Here is a 16,850-nt window from a genome sequence, read left to right on the forward strand (position 1 = left end):
CCCAAAAAGTTATTTTTAATAACATTCCTACCTAAATAAAGGTTATCCCTAGCTATCCCTGCCTGTACAGCTATCCCTGTCTCTTAGTCACAAAGTTCACATTCTCATATGACCCGGATTTGAAATCCACTATTCGTCTAAAATGGAGGTCACCTGATTTCGGCAGCCAATGACTTTTTCCGATTTTTTTCGATGCCTCCGGTGTCGTAGTTCCTGTCCCACCTCCCCTGCGCTGTTATTGGTGCAAAAAAAGCGCCAGGGAAGGTGGGAGGGGAATCGAATTTTTTTGGAGTTTGCCACGTGATGGCACAACAGGAATAGTTCTTTGGGAATGTCTTGTGGTGTGAACCCCCAATGGCTGTGGCATTGTGCTTGGCTTACACCGGGACAAAGGTGTAAGAGTCTTGTGTAAAGAAACCTCTCCTAGCAATGGGTCTCAATTTTCTAACTCATTTATTTCTAGAATATCTATACTAACATATAATAGGAAAATATGAGAATATAAAACAATCATCTATGAAATTCATATAGTGTACTGTAACTTACTAAGCCTGTGTGCATCAGGCATCCAGACATTCATATTTAATGTGTATATAGCTTTAAATGGCTGACCTGACATTCTTACAGGCATATAACTCCTTGTGTAAATTAAGCATTTGTCCAGTAAGGAAATCTCTCACCCACTCAAGAAGCTTTTAATATACTGTACTCGCACCCATATGAGACTTACATACAATATTACAGCGTATTAATTGGAGACCTTTGTTCTGTATATTAAAATAAAATTGAAATGTATAATATAGATTATGCTAAAATATGATTTCTTGACATTACAACCCAAAAAGCTTAAGGTTCTGCTGACAACATGGCTCCTTGGGATTTGCTCATGGATAGAGTTTTGGATCCACACAAGCTGTACATCCTACTCCTTCATCATGGACTGTGTTCACATTTGCACTTGCATTACTGTTTATCTGTTCCGTTATAGATAACTACCGCCATAGCAGCAGAGGCAGCTGCCACAGGGCCCGGTGACAGCCGCTACCACTGTTATCATTATACTCGGGGGTCTTTTCGGACCCCCCCGAGTATAATGATTGGCGGACCGGGAGAGGTAAGAAACATAAAAAACACTGTTACTTACCTCTCCACATCCGTGCAGACTTCGGCCTAGTCGTCTGACGTTTCATGACCCCGGCCTGCGTCCCGGGTCATGTGACGTCTGACGTCATTGAAGATCGACTAATTCGGAGTCCGACAGCGTAGGAGACGGGAGGTAGGTAAGTAATAGAGTTTTTTTTAATGTTTTTCTCCCCCTGGGTCTCCGATTATTATACTCTGGGGTCTGAAAAGACCCCCAGAGTATACTAATTGTTTATGGGTGTCCACAGTGGGACATAATACTGTGTGTAGGGGCCACTATGGGACATAATACTGTGTGCAGGGGCCACTATGGGACATAATACTGTGTGTAGGGGCCACTATGGGGGATAATACTGTGTGCAGGGGCCACTATGGGACATAATACTGTGTGCAGGGGCCACTATGGGGGATAATACTGTGTGCAGGGGCCACTAAGGGACATAATACTGTGTGCAGGGGATAATACTGTTTGCAGGGGCCACTAAGGGACATAATACTGTGTGCAGGGGCCACTATGGGGCATAATACTGTGTGTAGGGGCCACTATGGGGGATAATACTGTGTGTAGGGGCCACTATGGGGCATAATACTGTGTGCAGGGGCCACTATGGGGCATAATACTGTGTGCAGGGGCCACTATGGGGCATAATACTGTGTGCAGGGGCCACTATGGGGGATAATACTGTGTGAAGGGGCAACTATGGGGCATAATAGAGCGCGCAGGAATGCGTAGAAGGGGGTCAGTCGAGGTCTTCGGTGTCGGTCGGGGGGGGGGCAATGTCAAAAGTTCGCCAAGGGGCCCCGCCATTCCTAGTTACTCCACTGGGTCTGTCTACTTTTTCTCATGATGTCCATCACTTTACTGAACGCAATAGCACAACATGCCACTTTATTTTGTCTAGCTTTCTAAAACCTCCAATACAGATTTGACTCTGGACTCAAAACTGTCCATTTGTCCTTATTATACTAAAGATCCTTGTCTCTTCCTGGTAGGCCTCCAATTACAGCCGGCAAACATAAACTGGTATAAAATTATATTAATATATAGTGAATTAACATTTACTGAGTCTTACAACAAATATATAAGATTGTCTGGAGTCCCAGACCACGGCAATATTATATGAATATTATAAACCACTATGGTGGATGTAGACAAATGGGAATGAAATGTAGTAGCATAGCACTAGACACCACATGACACAGCACACCAATTCCATTCATAATAAATTTTCGGTCAGTACCAAAGACAGCAATTTGTGGTTGGTATGAACCAAATTTTTTCCTGTGCTAGTTACACATAAACCTATTTTTTACCACAGTGATAAGAATTAAAATTGGAAATTTAAAGGGGTTGTGTCCTTATGAACACTTATCCTCTATCCACCTGGCTTTCAGTCGCCAGTCCACCTGATAACTTGCAGATAAGTGTCCATTATGGCACAACCCAATAGCTATACATTCAAATCTTGCAATCTGGATTCTGTGCTTTCAGGCTGCACACACCCCTTTAAAGGTGTATAGCATGGTGACTGTTGGGTAATTATATTGTTTTGCACAGTGACTAATTATTTATTTTGCTTACTTATATAGCGCCATCATATTCTACAGCGCCTTACAGATATTGTCAATACTGTCCCATGTAGGGCTCGCAATCTAAATTCCCTATCAGTATGTCTTTGGAGTGTGGGATGAAACCCACAAAAATATGGGGAGAATACTCAGATGCAGCAGAGCTGAGTGTGCGTTGAACCCTGCTGCACACTCAGCTCTGATGCATCGCTGTGTGTGCTGAGTTCTGCTGCTTCTCTGTGTAGCAGAGCTGTGTCAGCACTGCTACATCTGAGATCGGACCACAATGGAAACTGCTGTGGACCGATCTTAGACTCCACCTCACTTGCCCTATTAAGTGAATGTGGACTAACCGTGGAGGGGCAGAGACACCTTGACCAATGGCGTAACTATCGTAGAGGCAGCGGAGGCGGCTGCCACAGAGCCCGGGCCATTAGGGGGCCCGGTGACAGCCGCTACCGCTGCGGTTTTTTTTTTTTCTTTCAATAGGCCGTTACGGGCCCTATTCACTTGTCGATCCTGGCTGGACGGGGATCGGCAAGTGACACCGCGGGCCCCACAAACACTATCATTATACTCAGGGGTCTTTGCAGACCCCCGAGTATAATGATTGGAGGCTCGGGAGAGGTAAGAAACATAAAAAATACTGTTACTTACCTCTCCACGATCCTGCCAGGCCTCCGTCATTCGTGTCTGACGTCACATGATCCAGGCCTGCTTCCCGGGTCATGTGACGTCCGACGTCATTAAAGCAGGACAAGAGCTGTGGCCGACAGGAACAGGTAAGCAACTGTTTCTGTTCTTTTAATGGTTTTAATCCCCCGGGTCTCCGATTATTATACTCTGGGGTCTTTTCAGACCCCAGAGTACAATAAATGTTTATAGGTGTCCACAGTGGGACATATGGGGACAGTATGGGGGATAATACTGTGTGCATTAGACACTATAGGGGTTAATACTGTGTGTGCATTGGACACTATAGGGGTTAATACTGTGTGTGCATTGGAGACTATAGGGGTTAATACTGTGTGTGCATTGGACACTATAGGGGTTAATACTGTGTGTGCAGGGGACTCTATTGGGGATAATACTGTGTGCAGGGGCCACTATTGGGGATAATACTGTGTGCAGGGGCCACTAATGGACATAATACTGTGTGCAGGGCTTACTAAGGGACATAATAGAGTGCGGAGGAGGGGGTCGGTCGAGGTCTTCGGCGTCGGTTTGGGGAGGGGGGGGCCCCGTGTCAAAAGTTCGCCACGGGGCCCTGCCATTCCTAGTTACGCCACTGACCTTGACCTACCATTTTCATTATAACTCATACCAAGTTATAATGGAAAACAATGCCAGTTCCTAACTGGTGTAGATCTCCATTAAGATGCACGGGAGTGCACCTTATACAGTATATGAAGAGGCCAGAGCCTGCGCTGGTGTATGAAATGACAGTCTGAGTAAATCTGCTCCAATTTATCCAATTCATTACGTCTCAATAAACATTAACTAAACAAATAAATCCACATGCAAAACCTATGACAAAGTATGACAGATGTCAATAGGAATGTGATTTGGCAAACTAGAAAACGTATCGGAAGATAACACCTGACACTGATCACTGATCTGAACATGTTCATCACATGTATTATTTACTGGCCAAGTGGCTATTTACCAATGCCTTTGTGGTAATGCATTAGGTATATTTTCACTTGTGCTTATTGCTTGTTCCATCAAAGACATTCTTATCATGCATTCATGTGCCAAACGCATTAAGCCTAATCAGCAACCACTAATTATTTTTCAACAATTACACCAAGGGAATAAAGCCAACAATTCTATGATTATGACATTTTCAAAGAAAAACAGCCCATTGAAACATGTTTTAAATATCCTAATATGACAATATGCATGTACATATATAGAGAGGTAATATACAAAAAGAAGATAGAAATAAAGCACAGCTCAGGGTTAATTTATATAATATAGTTTGGTATGATATATATATATATATATATATATATATATATATATATATATATATATATTTATTTTTTTATTTATTTATTTATTTTTTTAAATACAGTTTCCCGGCGGTCAGTTTTAAAAGCCATTCATTGCAATGGGTTTCAAAAGCAAACCGCTGGTGTCCCTATGTGGCCTCTCCGCGGGGAAACAATGGAACCCCTTGGTACATCATCTATAAACCCCCAGGAGAAGTAAGTACAAAAATAATCCCTTGAAAACCCCTCTAATACCAATGGATCATTACGGAAATCTTTCAGCCTAACCAAACACGTGCTGGCCATTATAGCCAATCTGTCCATCTTTTTATGGTTACATCTATGTAAAAGCATGCCACATACAGTATGTAGGACACATTATATCAAACAAGTTCCATCAGCAAGACAATATATTCTAGTGACCAACACCACATGTCCGAGGCCTCAATGAAAAATCTGTAACATGACCACATCTACCATGTCTCTTTTATAAAAACTGATGTTTTTGTTTGTGCCAGGGGCAAAAAGGCTCCCCCAGGGAGTAGGGGCCATTAGGCATCCGAACGCCCTACCCCCCAAAAAACTGGTCCTGAATGCAACCTATGTCTCTTCACATTTGTATTTACCCATGAATACACAAAGTAGAAAGCAGTAGTATTTGTGTCTCCATAACAGATTTATGCTACATATTACCTGGGTTTGTAGGCTTGTGATTTACCATATCAACTAGTAAAACAATATAGATACTAAAATGAGCCTACCAGTATACTGAACACATATAAATAGTGAGAGCAATGGGGCCTCCAATATCAGCTGTGAGATCAGGTTTTCTCTTTGACCTGCCATGTATATGAATTCAATAACTTTTCTTATGATTCTGGGGCCCATGTAATGAAATCCTCCATAACAGATAAAACAGACTATATTACACCTGTGCAAAAAATAAAGTCTGGCCTCAAATCAATTTTTTTATATTGATGACGAATCCACAAGGTAGGTCATCAGTATGTGATCCGTGGGGTCCAACACATGAAACCCACACAGATCAGTTGTTTTCAGCATTGTATGGGAGCCAGAGGCTACAGAAGTGGACAGGGAGCGTGTGTAATCTGCTCCTATTTATGTCATGGTAGAGATGTAACGGCCCCAACCACTGTAAAGTAGTGCCAGGAAGTGTAATGCTGCTCCTATTCAATAGGAGAGCTTGCATGAACTCTCCGTTCTTTGCTATAGCTTCCAGTGCCCAACTGGAACAGCTGATCTGTGTGGGTTTCAGATGTTGGACCCCCCTCAGATCACGTACTAATGACCTACCATGTGAATAGGTCATCAGTAAAAATCGATTTGGGACTGGACGACCCTTTCAAAGGTTTAGACTAACTGTCAGTAAGTTTTGGAACATGAAACCACCAATATGTCTGTCACGGGATGGTTAGAGTCTATACTATAGGCAATGTGTAATATATATTTCATGTGGAATGTATTCTCTAACCTGTTGTAAACATCAATGTGTAGTTGGCTGATTGGGGTCTAGTGTGTTAGCACATTGTATGCAAATACCTCTAACTAGTGAGGACCAGTGAGGACAATGGGTGGAGATAATCTGATCAGTGTCTCCAAGAAGATGTTGGACTGTGCATTGTTCAAAAGAGACAGGGAGTCTGCTCTCCTTGGTATAGGTGAGGGGGGAAGGATCTGTGACTCAGCCCTTCCCACCCCCAGGTATAGGAAGTAACAGTCTTAGTATATAGATGTAGCTAGCAGTTAGTATGTGTTAGCCGGCCTGTGCACAGCTCTGCAGAGAGCCAGGACTTAGTTACAGGACCAAGGAGCCAAAGCTATCATTGGATTGTGACTTCTGTGGACTTATTGTTATTACGGTTGATGTGACCGCCACCGGCTACTAACTTTGTGGATTACAATAAATTGCTGTTGTCTCCTGACCTCTTGCGTCCGTGTTGATTCAAAAGACCATCCGGAGGAAGACGTATACCTTTGCTCCGTGACAACTGGTTGGCAGCGGTGGGATCAACAGCGGACAGCGAGATGGACTACAGCAGCTCAGCGATTAATGGAGCCACAACCTCAGAATACAGGAACTGGACTATGGCAAGTCTACAAGTAAGGGCCCGGGAACTAAACCTGAGTTACCAGGGAAGAACGAAAGAGCAACTGATCGAGGCACTGGAGGAGATGACCCTGCAAAGCGACCATGAGGAGGGCTGCCCCCAGGAGACTGGAGAGATACGGGAGTGGCAGGTACAGACCCAAAAGAGCAGATGGGTTGTTTTGTATGAGGAGGAATTGGCAGTGCTGGGGCTAGAAGCAACTGCAGAGCAAAGGAGTAGAGCATTACAGAGGGCTCAGGAAACGGAGAAGGAGGAACAGAGAATGGCGCATGAAAAGGAAAGAATGGCGCATGAAATGCGAATGGCTGAGATAACTACGCGGAATTATAATCAAACGTCGACCCCCAGCCCAACAGTGAGAGAACCACCATATGTCTCCCATAAACACTTCAAGACCTTTGATGAAGCGGCTGGGGATGTTGATGGATATTTTCAGGACTTCGAACACCAGTGCCGCCTGATGGAAGTCCCAGAGAAGGATTGGGTCCGGTATCTGGTGGGGCACCTACGAGATGGGGCTGCGGAAGCTCTCAGAGCCATGGACCCTAGTGATCAGCGGGACTATGAGGCCATTAAAAGAGCGGTGCAGAAGTATTATGCAGTCACTCCAGAGACCTACCGACTTCAGTTCCGCTCTTTGTCTTACAATGGGGGAAGCTCCTTCCACATGTTCGCCCACAAGTTGAAGCAAGCATGCAAGCGCTGGCTAGAAGGAGAGGAGGCTGTCACAGTCGATAAGATCCTCCAAGTCATACTTAAGGAACAGTTCTTTTCCCAGTGCCCCGCTGAGATCCGTGAGTGGGTGCTGGAACGGAACCCAGCCACAGTTGAGCAAGCTGCTTCTCTTGCAGATGAGGGCCTGACCATCAAGCCGCAGTGGAAGAGGTTGTTTGCAGAGGAGCGGAAAACTACCACAGTCCGCCAGACACCCTTCATCCAGCCACCCACCTTTCGTGTCCGGCCTCAGGATTACAATTCCCCCTCTACCCCTGCCCCAGCCCATCGGCCTCCAGCTATGAACAACCCTGTCCCTAGACAACGACCCACTGGAAGAATGCTAGAGCGCAGATGTTTTGGGTGCGGGCGGCCTGGACATTTGCAAGCTAGTTGCCCTGCTAACATGGGGGCACGGGCCACCGTGGCATCCCGGCCTATTCACTACCTTGGAACCACTCCTAGGACAGAAAGTTTGGCCCCATTTCCAGATGACTCCATGAATGACCCATCTGTTCCACCTCCAGGGGTCTATGGGATTCAGCCTTCCGCCACACATCCCGCAAACCTTCAGCGGAAGCACTTGCAGGAGGTCCTACTGGATGGCCGAACAGTTGTTGGATTCCGGGACTCGGGAGCTTTCCTAACGGTAGCGGACCCCCGAGTTGTGCGACCCGAGGCCCTAGAGGAGGGCCCTGGCCTTTCTATCGAGTTGGCAGGAGGTACTCGGAAACGTATTCCTAAAGCTACCGTGGAACTCGACTATGGTTATGGACCAAAACGATGCACAATTGGTGTGATGAGCGGGCTGCCGGCCGATGTTCTGTTAGGCAACGATGTTGGAAATCTACAGTGCCACTTTGTGGGAGCAGTGACCCGAAGCCAAGCTCAGGGAGAAGCCAACATGGATCCACCGGATTTTCTGACAGATGCCAGCCCTTCAACCCTACAACTTTACCATTCAGTACCGCCGAGGGAACCAACACCAGAACACAGATGGGTTATCCCGGCAGGAGGAAATATGAGCTATAGAGACTGATGTGCATTCCCCAATTTACCTGTGTAGGCCAATTGTGTCATGCACATGTTTTGAGAGGGGGAGGGGTTGTCACGGGATGGTTAGAGTCTATACTATAGGCAATGTGTAATATATATTTCATGTGGAATGTATTCTCTAACCTGTTGTAAACATCAATGTGTAGTTGGCTGATTGGGGTCTAGTGTGTTAGCACATTGTATGCAAATACCTCTAACTAGTGAGGACCAGTGAGGACAATGGGTGGAGATAATCTGATCAGTGTCTCCAAGAAGATGTTGGACTGTGCATTGTTCAAAAGAGACAGGGAGTCTGCTCTCCTTGGTATAGGTGAGGGGGGAAGGATCTGTGACTCAGCCCTTCCCACCCCCAGGTATAGGAAGTAACAGTCTTAGTATATAGATGTAGCTAGCAGTTAGTATGTGTTAGCCGGCCTGTGCACAGCTCTGCAGAGAGCCAGGACTTAGTTACAGGACCAAGGAGCCAAAGCTATCATTGGATTGTGACTTCTGTGGACTTATTGTTATTACGGTTGATGTGACCGCCACCGGCTACTAACTTTGTGGATTACAATAAATTGCTGTTGTCTCCTGACCTCTTGCGTCCGTGTTGATTCAAAAGACCATCCGGAGGAAGACGTATACCTTTGCTCCGTGACAATGTCCTTATGCAGTAGCGGTTTATATTCCAAAATCCACCAGTGCTAAGTTTATCTGCCCCTGCCCCTGTACATAAAGGGATGAGCTCACTCTTTGGTGCTTCAGCGATGAAGCTGAGGTCAGTACATCTGCATAAACAGTTCATCTTGAAACATGGTTAACCCTTAAGTACTATCATAGTTTCTATTATAACGATATGTCTATGGTAGTGGTGTATGATAGACACCATGATAGTACTTAATGGTTAACAGGGAAACACTGGGCACCAATTTCAGAGAAGAGCCAGAGCATTTGCAATTGTCTGTAAGCAAATCTGCCAAATTGAGCTCACCTCCAATGCATTTGCAGACTGAATTCTATAAAATGATGATCACCTCTGCATTGCATTGGTTTGTGGTTTCCACTCTTATTAAAGGTCTATACATGGCACAATTATTGGATTGGGGAGATTTTGGACCCGCTAGAGTCTCTTTAATGTGAGAAATATTAACATATTTTGGTCACATAGAAACTATAATTTCTTGCCTCTACATTGTGATTTCTGGAAGTGGACTGCACTGCACTAGGCCGCCCTTCATCTTTGACTCATTTTGCTTTATTACAAGCTTGCGGTTTATTATTTATTTAGCTGTGGTTCTCAGATTCATATTGATCTATCTCTTAGTGGTAGACTAATATCTGCTGATAGGGCACATTATATTTGTTGTCCATAATACGGGAAAATCTGGACAACAAGATATTTATCGGAGATGATTCAGGGTTTTTTTTACTATGAAGTGAAGTTTAATTAACTATCAATTATACGGTTGTGATGTACCCACGCCACCAATCTAATAGTACCAAATTATTCTGTGTATTACTACTTATTGGAGATCTATTCTCCAGGATGTAATTAGGAGAACAGTGCCTCTGTATGCCACCCTCTAGAGGGCAGCCTCCTTAACACCATGCATGACTCAGTTAATAAGCCTACTAACATGATGCGGATTTAATTGCCAAATTAGTATTTCTATTCCAAAAGGAACAGATTCCCAGCTATTTTTTTACCCAGAATCCCTAGCGGAGCAGGAATGACTTGTAAGTCTCCGTACGCCTATGTAGGCACACACTCTCCCTAATGTGTATGATTATCCCCTGATCCTACTTATTGGAGGTACAAATCCCATTTATTTCACATACATGACTATCTCATCTGATGACATCTCCACCCAACTGCATTGACCCCATAGGTGGACATATACATTTGATGATCTTCCTCCAAATCTGATGATATCATTGGGATCAGATGACCATCTAATGTGTACTAGGGCGTCCCTGATCTTCCTTATGGCAGATGTTAGATATAAGAAGGATCTATCCTTTGTTCCCAAGGAGTATAAGCTGTTTTCAGTGGTGTCTGGCAGCCGCTAATTTCCAATGGCAGGTTCACATTGAAAACTATAGCACAATTTTAAGGCTGAGGCCCTACGTTGTAGAAACACAGGTTTTTTGTTGCAGATCTCGCTACAGTTATTTGAGCAAAAGCCAGGATTGGATTGAGCAGAAAGTAGAAGTATAAGAACTTCCTATATATTCCCCATTCATTTTACAGTCACTCTTGGCTTTGGCTCAAAAAACGCAGCAAAATCTGCAGCAAAGAAAACAGCATTACCAGAACATGGGGCCTCAGAAGGCTGGGGCCCCACGTGGTATTTACAGTCCTTGCAAAGTGTATGGGATTCTAGTACCTCACATCCGCTCACTGCGAAAAAGTATGCATAGCAGACATGTCACGGTTTTGGAAATCGCAGCGTGTCAATTATACCTACAGAAATGCTTGCAATTTCCCTATAGGTATAATGAAAGCAGAATGGTTTCATCTGTGGACTTTCTGTGAAAAGAACGGGAAATACTGCAATGCGTTGCCGCTGTGGTTTTTCCAGCCACACTTTTTTTTCTGCAGTCCGCTACGTGGGGCCCTAGCCTAAAGGTGTATTTTTTCTGATAAAGTTAAGTTCTTTATTCTGGCATTTCATTATCCAATTGCTTATTTTACAGTGGCCATTTTTCATAACAACAAGCCAGTTTTTTGTATACAGTTCAATGATATGCTGGGTGCACCAACACTTGCACTATGTCCGGGAATTCCGTTCCCCTCTCCACATGAAAAATGCACGGAAACCACACGGACCCAATTATAGTCTATGGTGTCTGCGGGTTTGCTAGGGTAACCGCTTTTAAAAGCAGATTAGGTTTCTGTGCGAGGGGTCCCCAAGCTAACCACCTGAACGGAAACCCTAAAGCAGATGTGAGCCTAGCCTTAGTCTGGCAAATCAGAACCTGTCAGTTCAATGGTCTGACTGAATTTTACTACATGTACCTGGTAACTAAAGTTTTATGGGTTTTTGCAACAAATGCCTAAGAATAGTTCGAGTGGAAATCATCTATGGCCCTCTATTCATTTAACTTTAGGATTGTAATGGAAGCAAACTGGGATCGGCAGCAAACTGTGTCATTTTGGAAATAATCTTGGAGAATCACTGAAATGAACTCTGCCCCTGTCTATGACCTGTCTCCACATGACGCTCATCCTGCACACCTTTTGCCAGGGATAATCCATTCATACCATGCACTAAAAGGCTGCGGAGTATAGTCGCTTACAAAGACAGATGTGTGTGTATATGTAAATAGATATATATATATATATACTCACATATCCAACTAATACGCCTAGATAAAGCCCTCCCATCCAGCCCTTATCTTTGGTCACGAATCAGTCTGTGCTCCTTCCTCCCCGTCCCCTCACTCCCCCCTTGCCAAGCTCACAAGCTCAGGCAAAAACTAGAATTGGCTAAACCTGTTTTCATTCACAAGCTGCCAGTGTTTTGTTATTTTATTTTTAACCCGACATCATAAGCTCCACACAGACAGCTCTCTGGATAGTGGGCTTGGCCCATCCTACAGCCCTGGGGCTCGTGCACCCTTTACAATCCTTGATTCATGCAGGAAGCTGAAGATCTGACATCTTTATTCCACAGCACAATGATACAGATTCTTACACTGCGGCTCCCTTTAAAGAAATAAGAACATTTAAAGGGCTTTCTCCCTTGGAGAGTAAAACCATTTGAAGCACATTAGATTTACCCAGCGTGTAGTCATGATCTTCTTATCTTATCTTAGGGTCTCTAGGTTTTTTTAAGCACCTGATGTTCACTTTCTTGTAGTGTTGTGTGGTACATTCACAACCATATAATAAATCACAGACACCACTTATACCCTACTCGGCGTGCTACAATCACTGGTACTCTCATTGCCGGTCCGTGTGCCATTTTCCTCCAACTACCAAACTAAGGTGTATGTTGTGAACCATGAAATGATTACGACAGATCTAAAAATAGCGCAGTACATAGAGATATTGTATGTTACGTGTGTCAATTCTTCTATGTAGCAATAACCCTATTTTAATTCACATCAGCCTGTGGTTTACTTCACTAGTAGCCAGCATCTTAAAGGTTAAGTGGTAGGGTATGGGGACAGTGACAATGAGGTTGTACGAACGATAACCAAACTTCTACCATGTAGGAGACCAGGTGGTTTTCTTGAAAGGTAACTCTGGCGTGCTTGACCCTTACTGCCAAACCTGCACTGATCCAAGGATATCCTTCTATGTCGGATAAGCAGCGAAGACTGCTGCATCACATAGGTAGATGTAAGATATGGCTCTAGGCTGTAAACTGAGGCCTCTGAGACCCAGCAGTCACCAGCTGCTTCGGCAGCTGCAGGAAATGAGGCAGGAGCTTACAGCAAAGTCTTGTATGAGAGGAGTATGGACTCGATGAGTGAGGCGATCACAGAGGTGTCGGCGGGGCAGGTCACTCACCTGGATGTCCTGCTTTGGCGCTCAGGAGTAATGAGGAGTTAAAGAGGGGGTGTAGCTTGGTCTCTCCCTCCACCCTCTCTGTGTATGAGTCTCTCTCGCTGGAAGCAGGTGGCTGATATTGCTTTGCTGCTGATGTCACTGTATTCACTGCCCATCATTTCCATCCAGCAGCTAGATTAACATGAATTATTTAAAGAAGCAGGATCCGTTTTCATCATTGAGGAGCTGGAGGATGCAACGGTATAAAAATAATATATAACAGTCTGGCTTGTGATCTGGCGAAATGGCAAATGTGGTTACATGAAGGGGCGCTAAACCTGACGCAGAAAGCTTCAAGCATTAAGCCCCCCAATCACACACACACTACTTTTTCAACATTTTTTTTTTAATGCTGAATTTCAAGAATTTTTCCTGACAATTTCAAAAGCATTTTAAATTGTTTTCTGATGTTTTAAAATCTAAGGTTAGGTTCACATCTGCGTCGGAGTCTCCTGCACGGAAAACTTTTCTCTCCACCGGTTTCAGTATAAAACTGGCGGAAATCCAATGGACCCGACGGACCAGTGGATCCGAAACACAGAGAACTTAGTCAACCTAGCCTCAAAGAAGAAATACTCATGTTTAGAGAGAGAAAAAAATGCAGAAGACTATAGGTTTATTCACCTTTTTAAAACTTTTAGATAGATAGATAGATGGATAGGTAGATAGATAGATAGATGATAGATAGATAGATAGATAGATAGATAGATAGATAGATAGATAGGAGATAGGTAGGAGATCAGGTAGGAGATAGGCCAGTACTACTGGTACTGGCGTCAGGGGCCCGGCAAAATTGAAAAATGGAGGGGGCCCGGTTTTGGCCCGCCACCGTGTGCTGGCCCCCTTGCGCCCGCAGCAGTCATTCAGGGCCGGCGTCAGCGCAGGGCATAGTCGGGCAAGTGCCGGGGTCCACAGAGCCTCTGGGGGCCCCCCGGCACTTGCCCGCCCCAGCACTTACCGGTCCCGATTTCAGCTCATCGGCATCCGTCGGACGCCGATGAGCTGAATACGTACGCGATTAAAGCAGGAGCTGTGACAGCTCAGCTCCTGCTTTAAACGCTGCTGCCCGGCTTCGGCGTGTGTAGGCGCGATGACGTCATCACATCGCGCCTACAATTATGTCAGTGGAGTGAGCAGAGAGAGGAGCGTCGGGGGAGCGATGGAAGAGGTAAGTGTGTTTGTTTTGTGTTTAACATTAAGATGGAACATAATGAAGGGGCCCATGAAACTGGGGGGCAAATGAAGGGGAGGGGGGGAACGGCATGACACTGTGCAAGATGAAGGGGGTGGGGAGAGAACGGCATGACACTGGGGCAGATGAAGGGGGTGGGGAGAGAACGGCATGACACTGGGGCAGATGAAGGGGGTGGGGAGAGAACGGCATGACACTGGGGCAGATGAAGGGGGTGGGGAGAGAACGGCATGACACTGGGGCAGATGAAGGGGGTGGGGAGAGAACGGCATGACACTGGGGCAGATGAAGAGGGGGAACGGCATGACACTGGGGCAGATGAAGGGGGGGAATGGCACGACACTGGGGCAGATGAAGGGGGAACGGCATGACATTGGGGCAGATGAAGGGGGGGAAATGGCATGACACTGGGGCAGAATGGCATGACACTGAGGAAGATGAAGGGGGGAGAATGGCATGATACTGGGGCAGATGAGGGGGGGAATGGCATGACAATGGGGCAGAGACGGGGGGACATGAAACTGTGTGCAGTTGAAAGGGGGAGAACAGCATGAAACTGGGGACAGAGATGGAGGGGGGGACATGAAACTGGGGGCAGAGGAAGGGTGTATATGAAACTGGGGTAGAGATGGAGGGGAGGCATATAATTTACGGGTGACTGTAGGAGGATTATACTGTGTGGGAGCACATGAAAAATGAATGAGAATGGGCAGAGTCAACAGAAAAGTAGGCGGGGCTAAATTTTGTTGCCTCTTTCTCCTCTTCAAAAGTTGGGAGGTAATGCATAATTGGTATGTCACAAAATAAAGTGGTTTTAAAATGGTGGTGGGGGGGGGAGCAGACACTTGGGCTGTATGGGGCCCCAAAATTCCTGATGGCGGCCCTGTAGGAGATAATAGATAAATAGATGATAGATAGATAGATAGATAGATAGATAGATAGGAGATAGATAGATAGATAGATAGATAGATAGATAGATAGATAGATACTAATCACTAAATTATTTTTTTAACTTCATAGTCTTTGTTGAACTACCATGAGTATGACTTTTAGACCATCCCATCTTGTCTTTCTAGCCACATCTGAATTTTCGAAGTTGTCAGATGTTGGCCAACAATCCCAAGCCAGGCCACTACTTCTCAGGTAATTCCTGATTCTTCTCAGATCACTGCCTGTTTGATTATATGATTTACCTGCTTGAAATAGGAAAACAACTGTATGATAACACTAAAACTAAGAGTCTGTGCTATATCCTGCCAGCTCTGGTGAATTATGGACCCTAAGGGTCCTTTTACATGGTCAATGCCTTGCCATAAGAAGTGCTGAATGACCATATAACAAGTCGATCGCAGCTCACTTATAGTGCTGCCTGGAATTAAAAGAAAAAGCTTTTTATTCTGCCTGATGCAAACTGTATAGCGATGAACAATCTTTCATACAACTGTTTGGTCGCCATATAGTTTACATATTGTTGGCAGTACATCCTGTCTTCACATATGGACATGTCCTGCCAACAACAATGATTGTTACGTCTGTATAAATGAAAGCATTGGCTTGTTTATCAGCTGAGGGCTGCCATGATTTCACAGGGAACGGGTTTCATAAGAACGATCAACTGATCATCTGCCTATGTAAAAGGGTCTTAAGAAATATATTCAATCTCTTTGGTCTTGAAAAATTATATTAGTTTGTTTTTTCGTTTCTTTGTTGGTAATTAATAATTTGGCTAAAAGAAATAATCAGCTATGAGCGATACAGTGTAGTACAGTATTTTGCACTCTTGTTACTCGGAGATGACGCAAATAACAAAGATCAAGGCAAAGGTGTCTACTTATACCCATTACTTTTACTATACCCAGAGAGCATCCATTAAGTCTAAAGCAGAGGTCAGCAACCTTCAGCACTCCATCTGCTGTAAAACTGCAACTCCCAGCCTGCTCTGTTCATTTCTATGGGAGTTCCAAGAGCGGCAGAGCAAGTATGTATGCTGGGAGTTGTAGTATCACAACAGCTGGAGTGGTGTATGTTGCCGACCCCAGGCCTACAAGAAAGGCTTCTACACCAACAAGACAGACGATGGTTCTTTATTGTAAGAACAGTGACATGATGGAATTCTGCCAGAGGAGGTTAGCGTGGTGAATAGTATTACAAATTATGGGACTAGATGTATGGAGATGGGTTAGTGATCCAGAGGTTTATTCTATTTGCAAGATTTGGAGTTTGGAAGGATTTTTTTTGCCTTTCTTAAGATCAACCCTGCAGGACAAAAGGTTGAAATATTTCAACCTGACTTAATAGAGGGGACCAATATTGTCACGGTTGGCATCATTGGAGAGAGGTTACAAAGAAGTTCCCTTGGACCTGTCTTGTGGTGCACTACTAGGACAACTCAAAGAATGAGCATTGTGCAATGCTCAATTTATCCTGTGGTGGCTCTACACTGAATATTTACTGCCAGGTTTCTCACAGACTACCAAGTTGTTGTCAAGGAACCCTTCTAACAAGTAGAGATTGTC

The 16,850-nt window shown here is 44.7% G+C and overlaps 1 protein-coding gene across 1 annotated transcript in view; it reads right to left on the minus strand.

Annotated features, from left to right (window-relative positions):
- Positions 1 to 13,257, minus strand: part of BAZ2A (bromodomain adjacent to zinc finger domain 2A) — an 81,590-nt gene extending 68,333 nt beyond the window's left edge. The window contains exon 1 of the mRNA XM_075265593.1: positions 13,104 to 13,257. The gene's annotated coding sequence lies outside the window, so the exon portion shown is untranslated. The remainder of the gene's footprint in view (positions 1 to 13,103) is intronic.
- Positions 13,258 to 16,850: the final 3,593 nt, after the last annotated feature.

This window comes from Leptodactylus fuscus, chromosome 2, assembly GCF_031893055.1.
Source record: "Leptodactylus fuscus isolate aLepFus1 chromosome 2, aLepFus1.hap2, whole genome shotgun sequence".
Lineage (NCBI taxonomy): Eukaryota > Metazoa > Chordata > Amphibia > Anura > Leptodactylidae > Leptodactylus > Leptodactylus fuscus.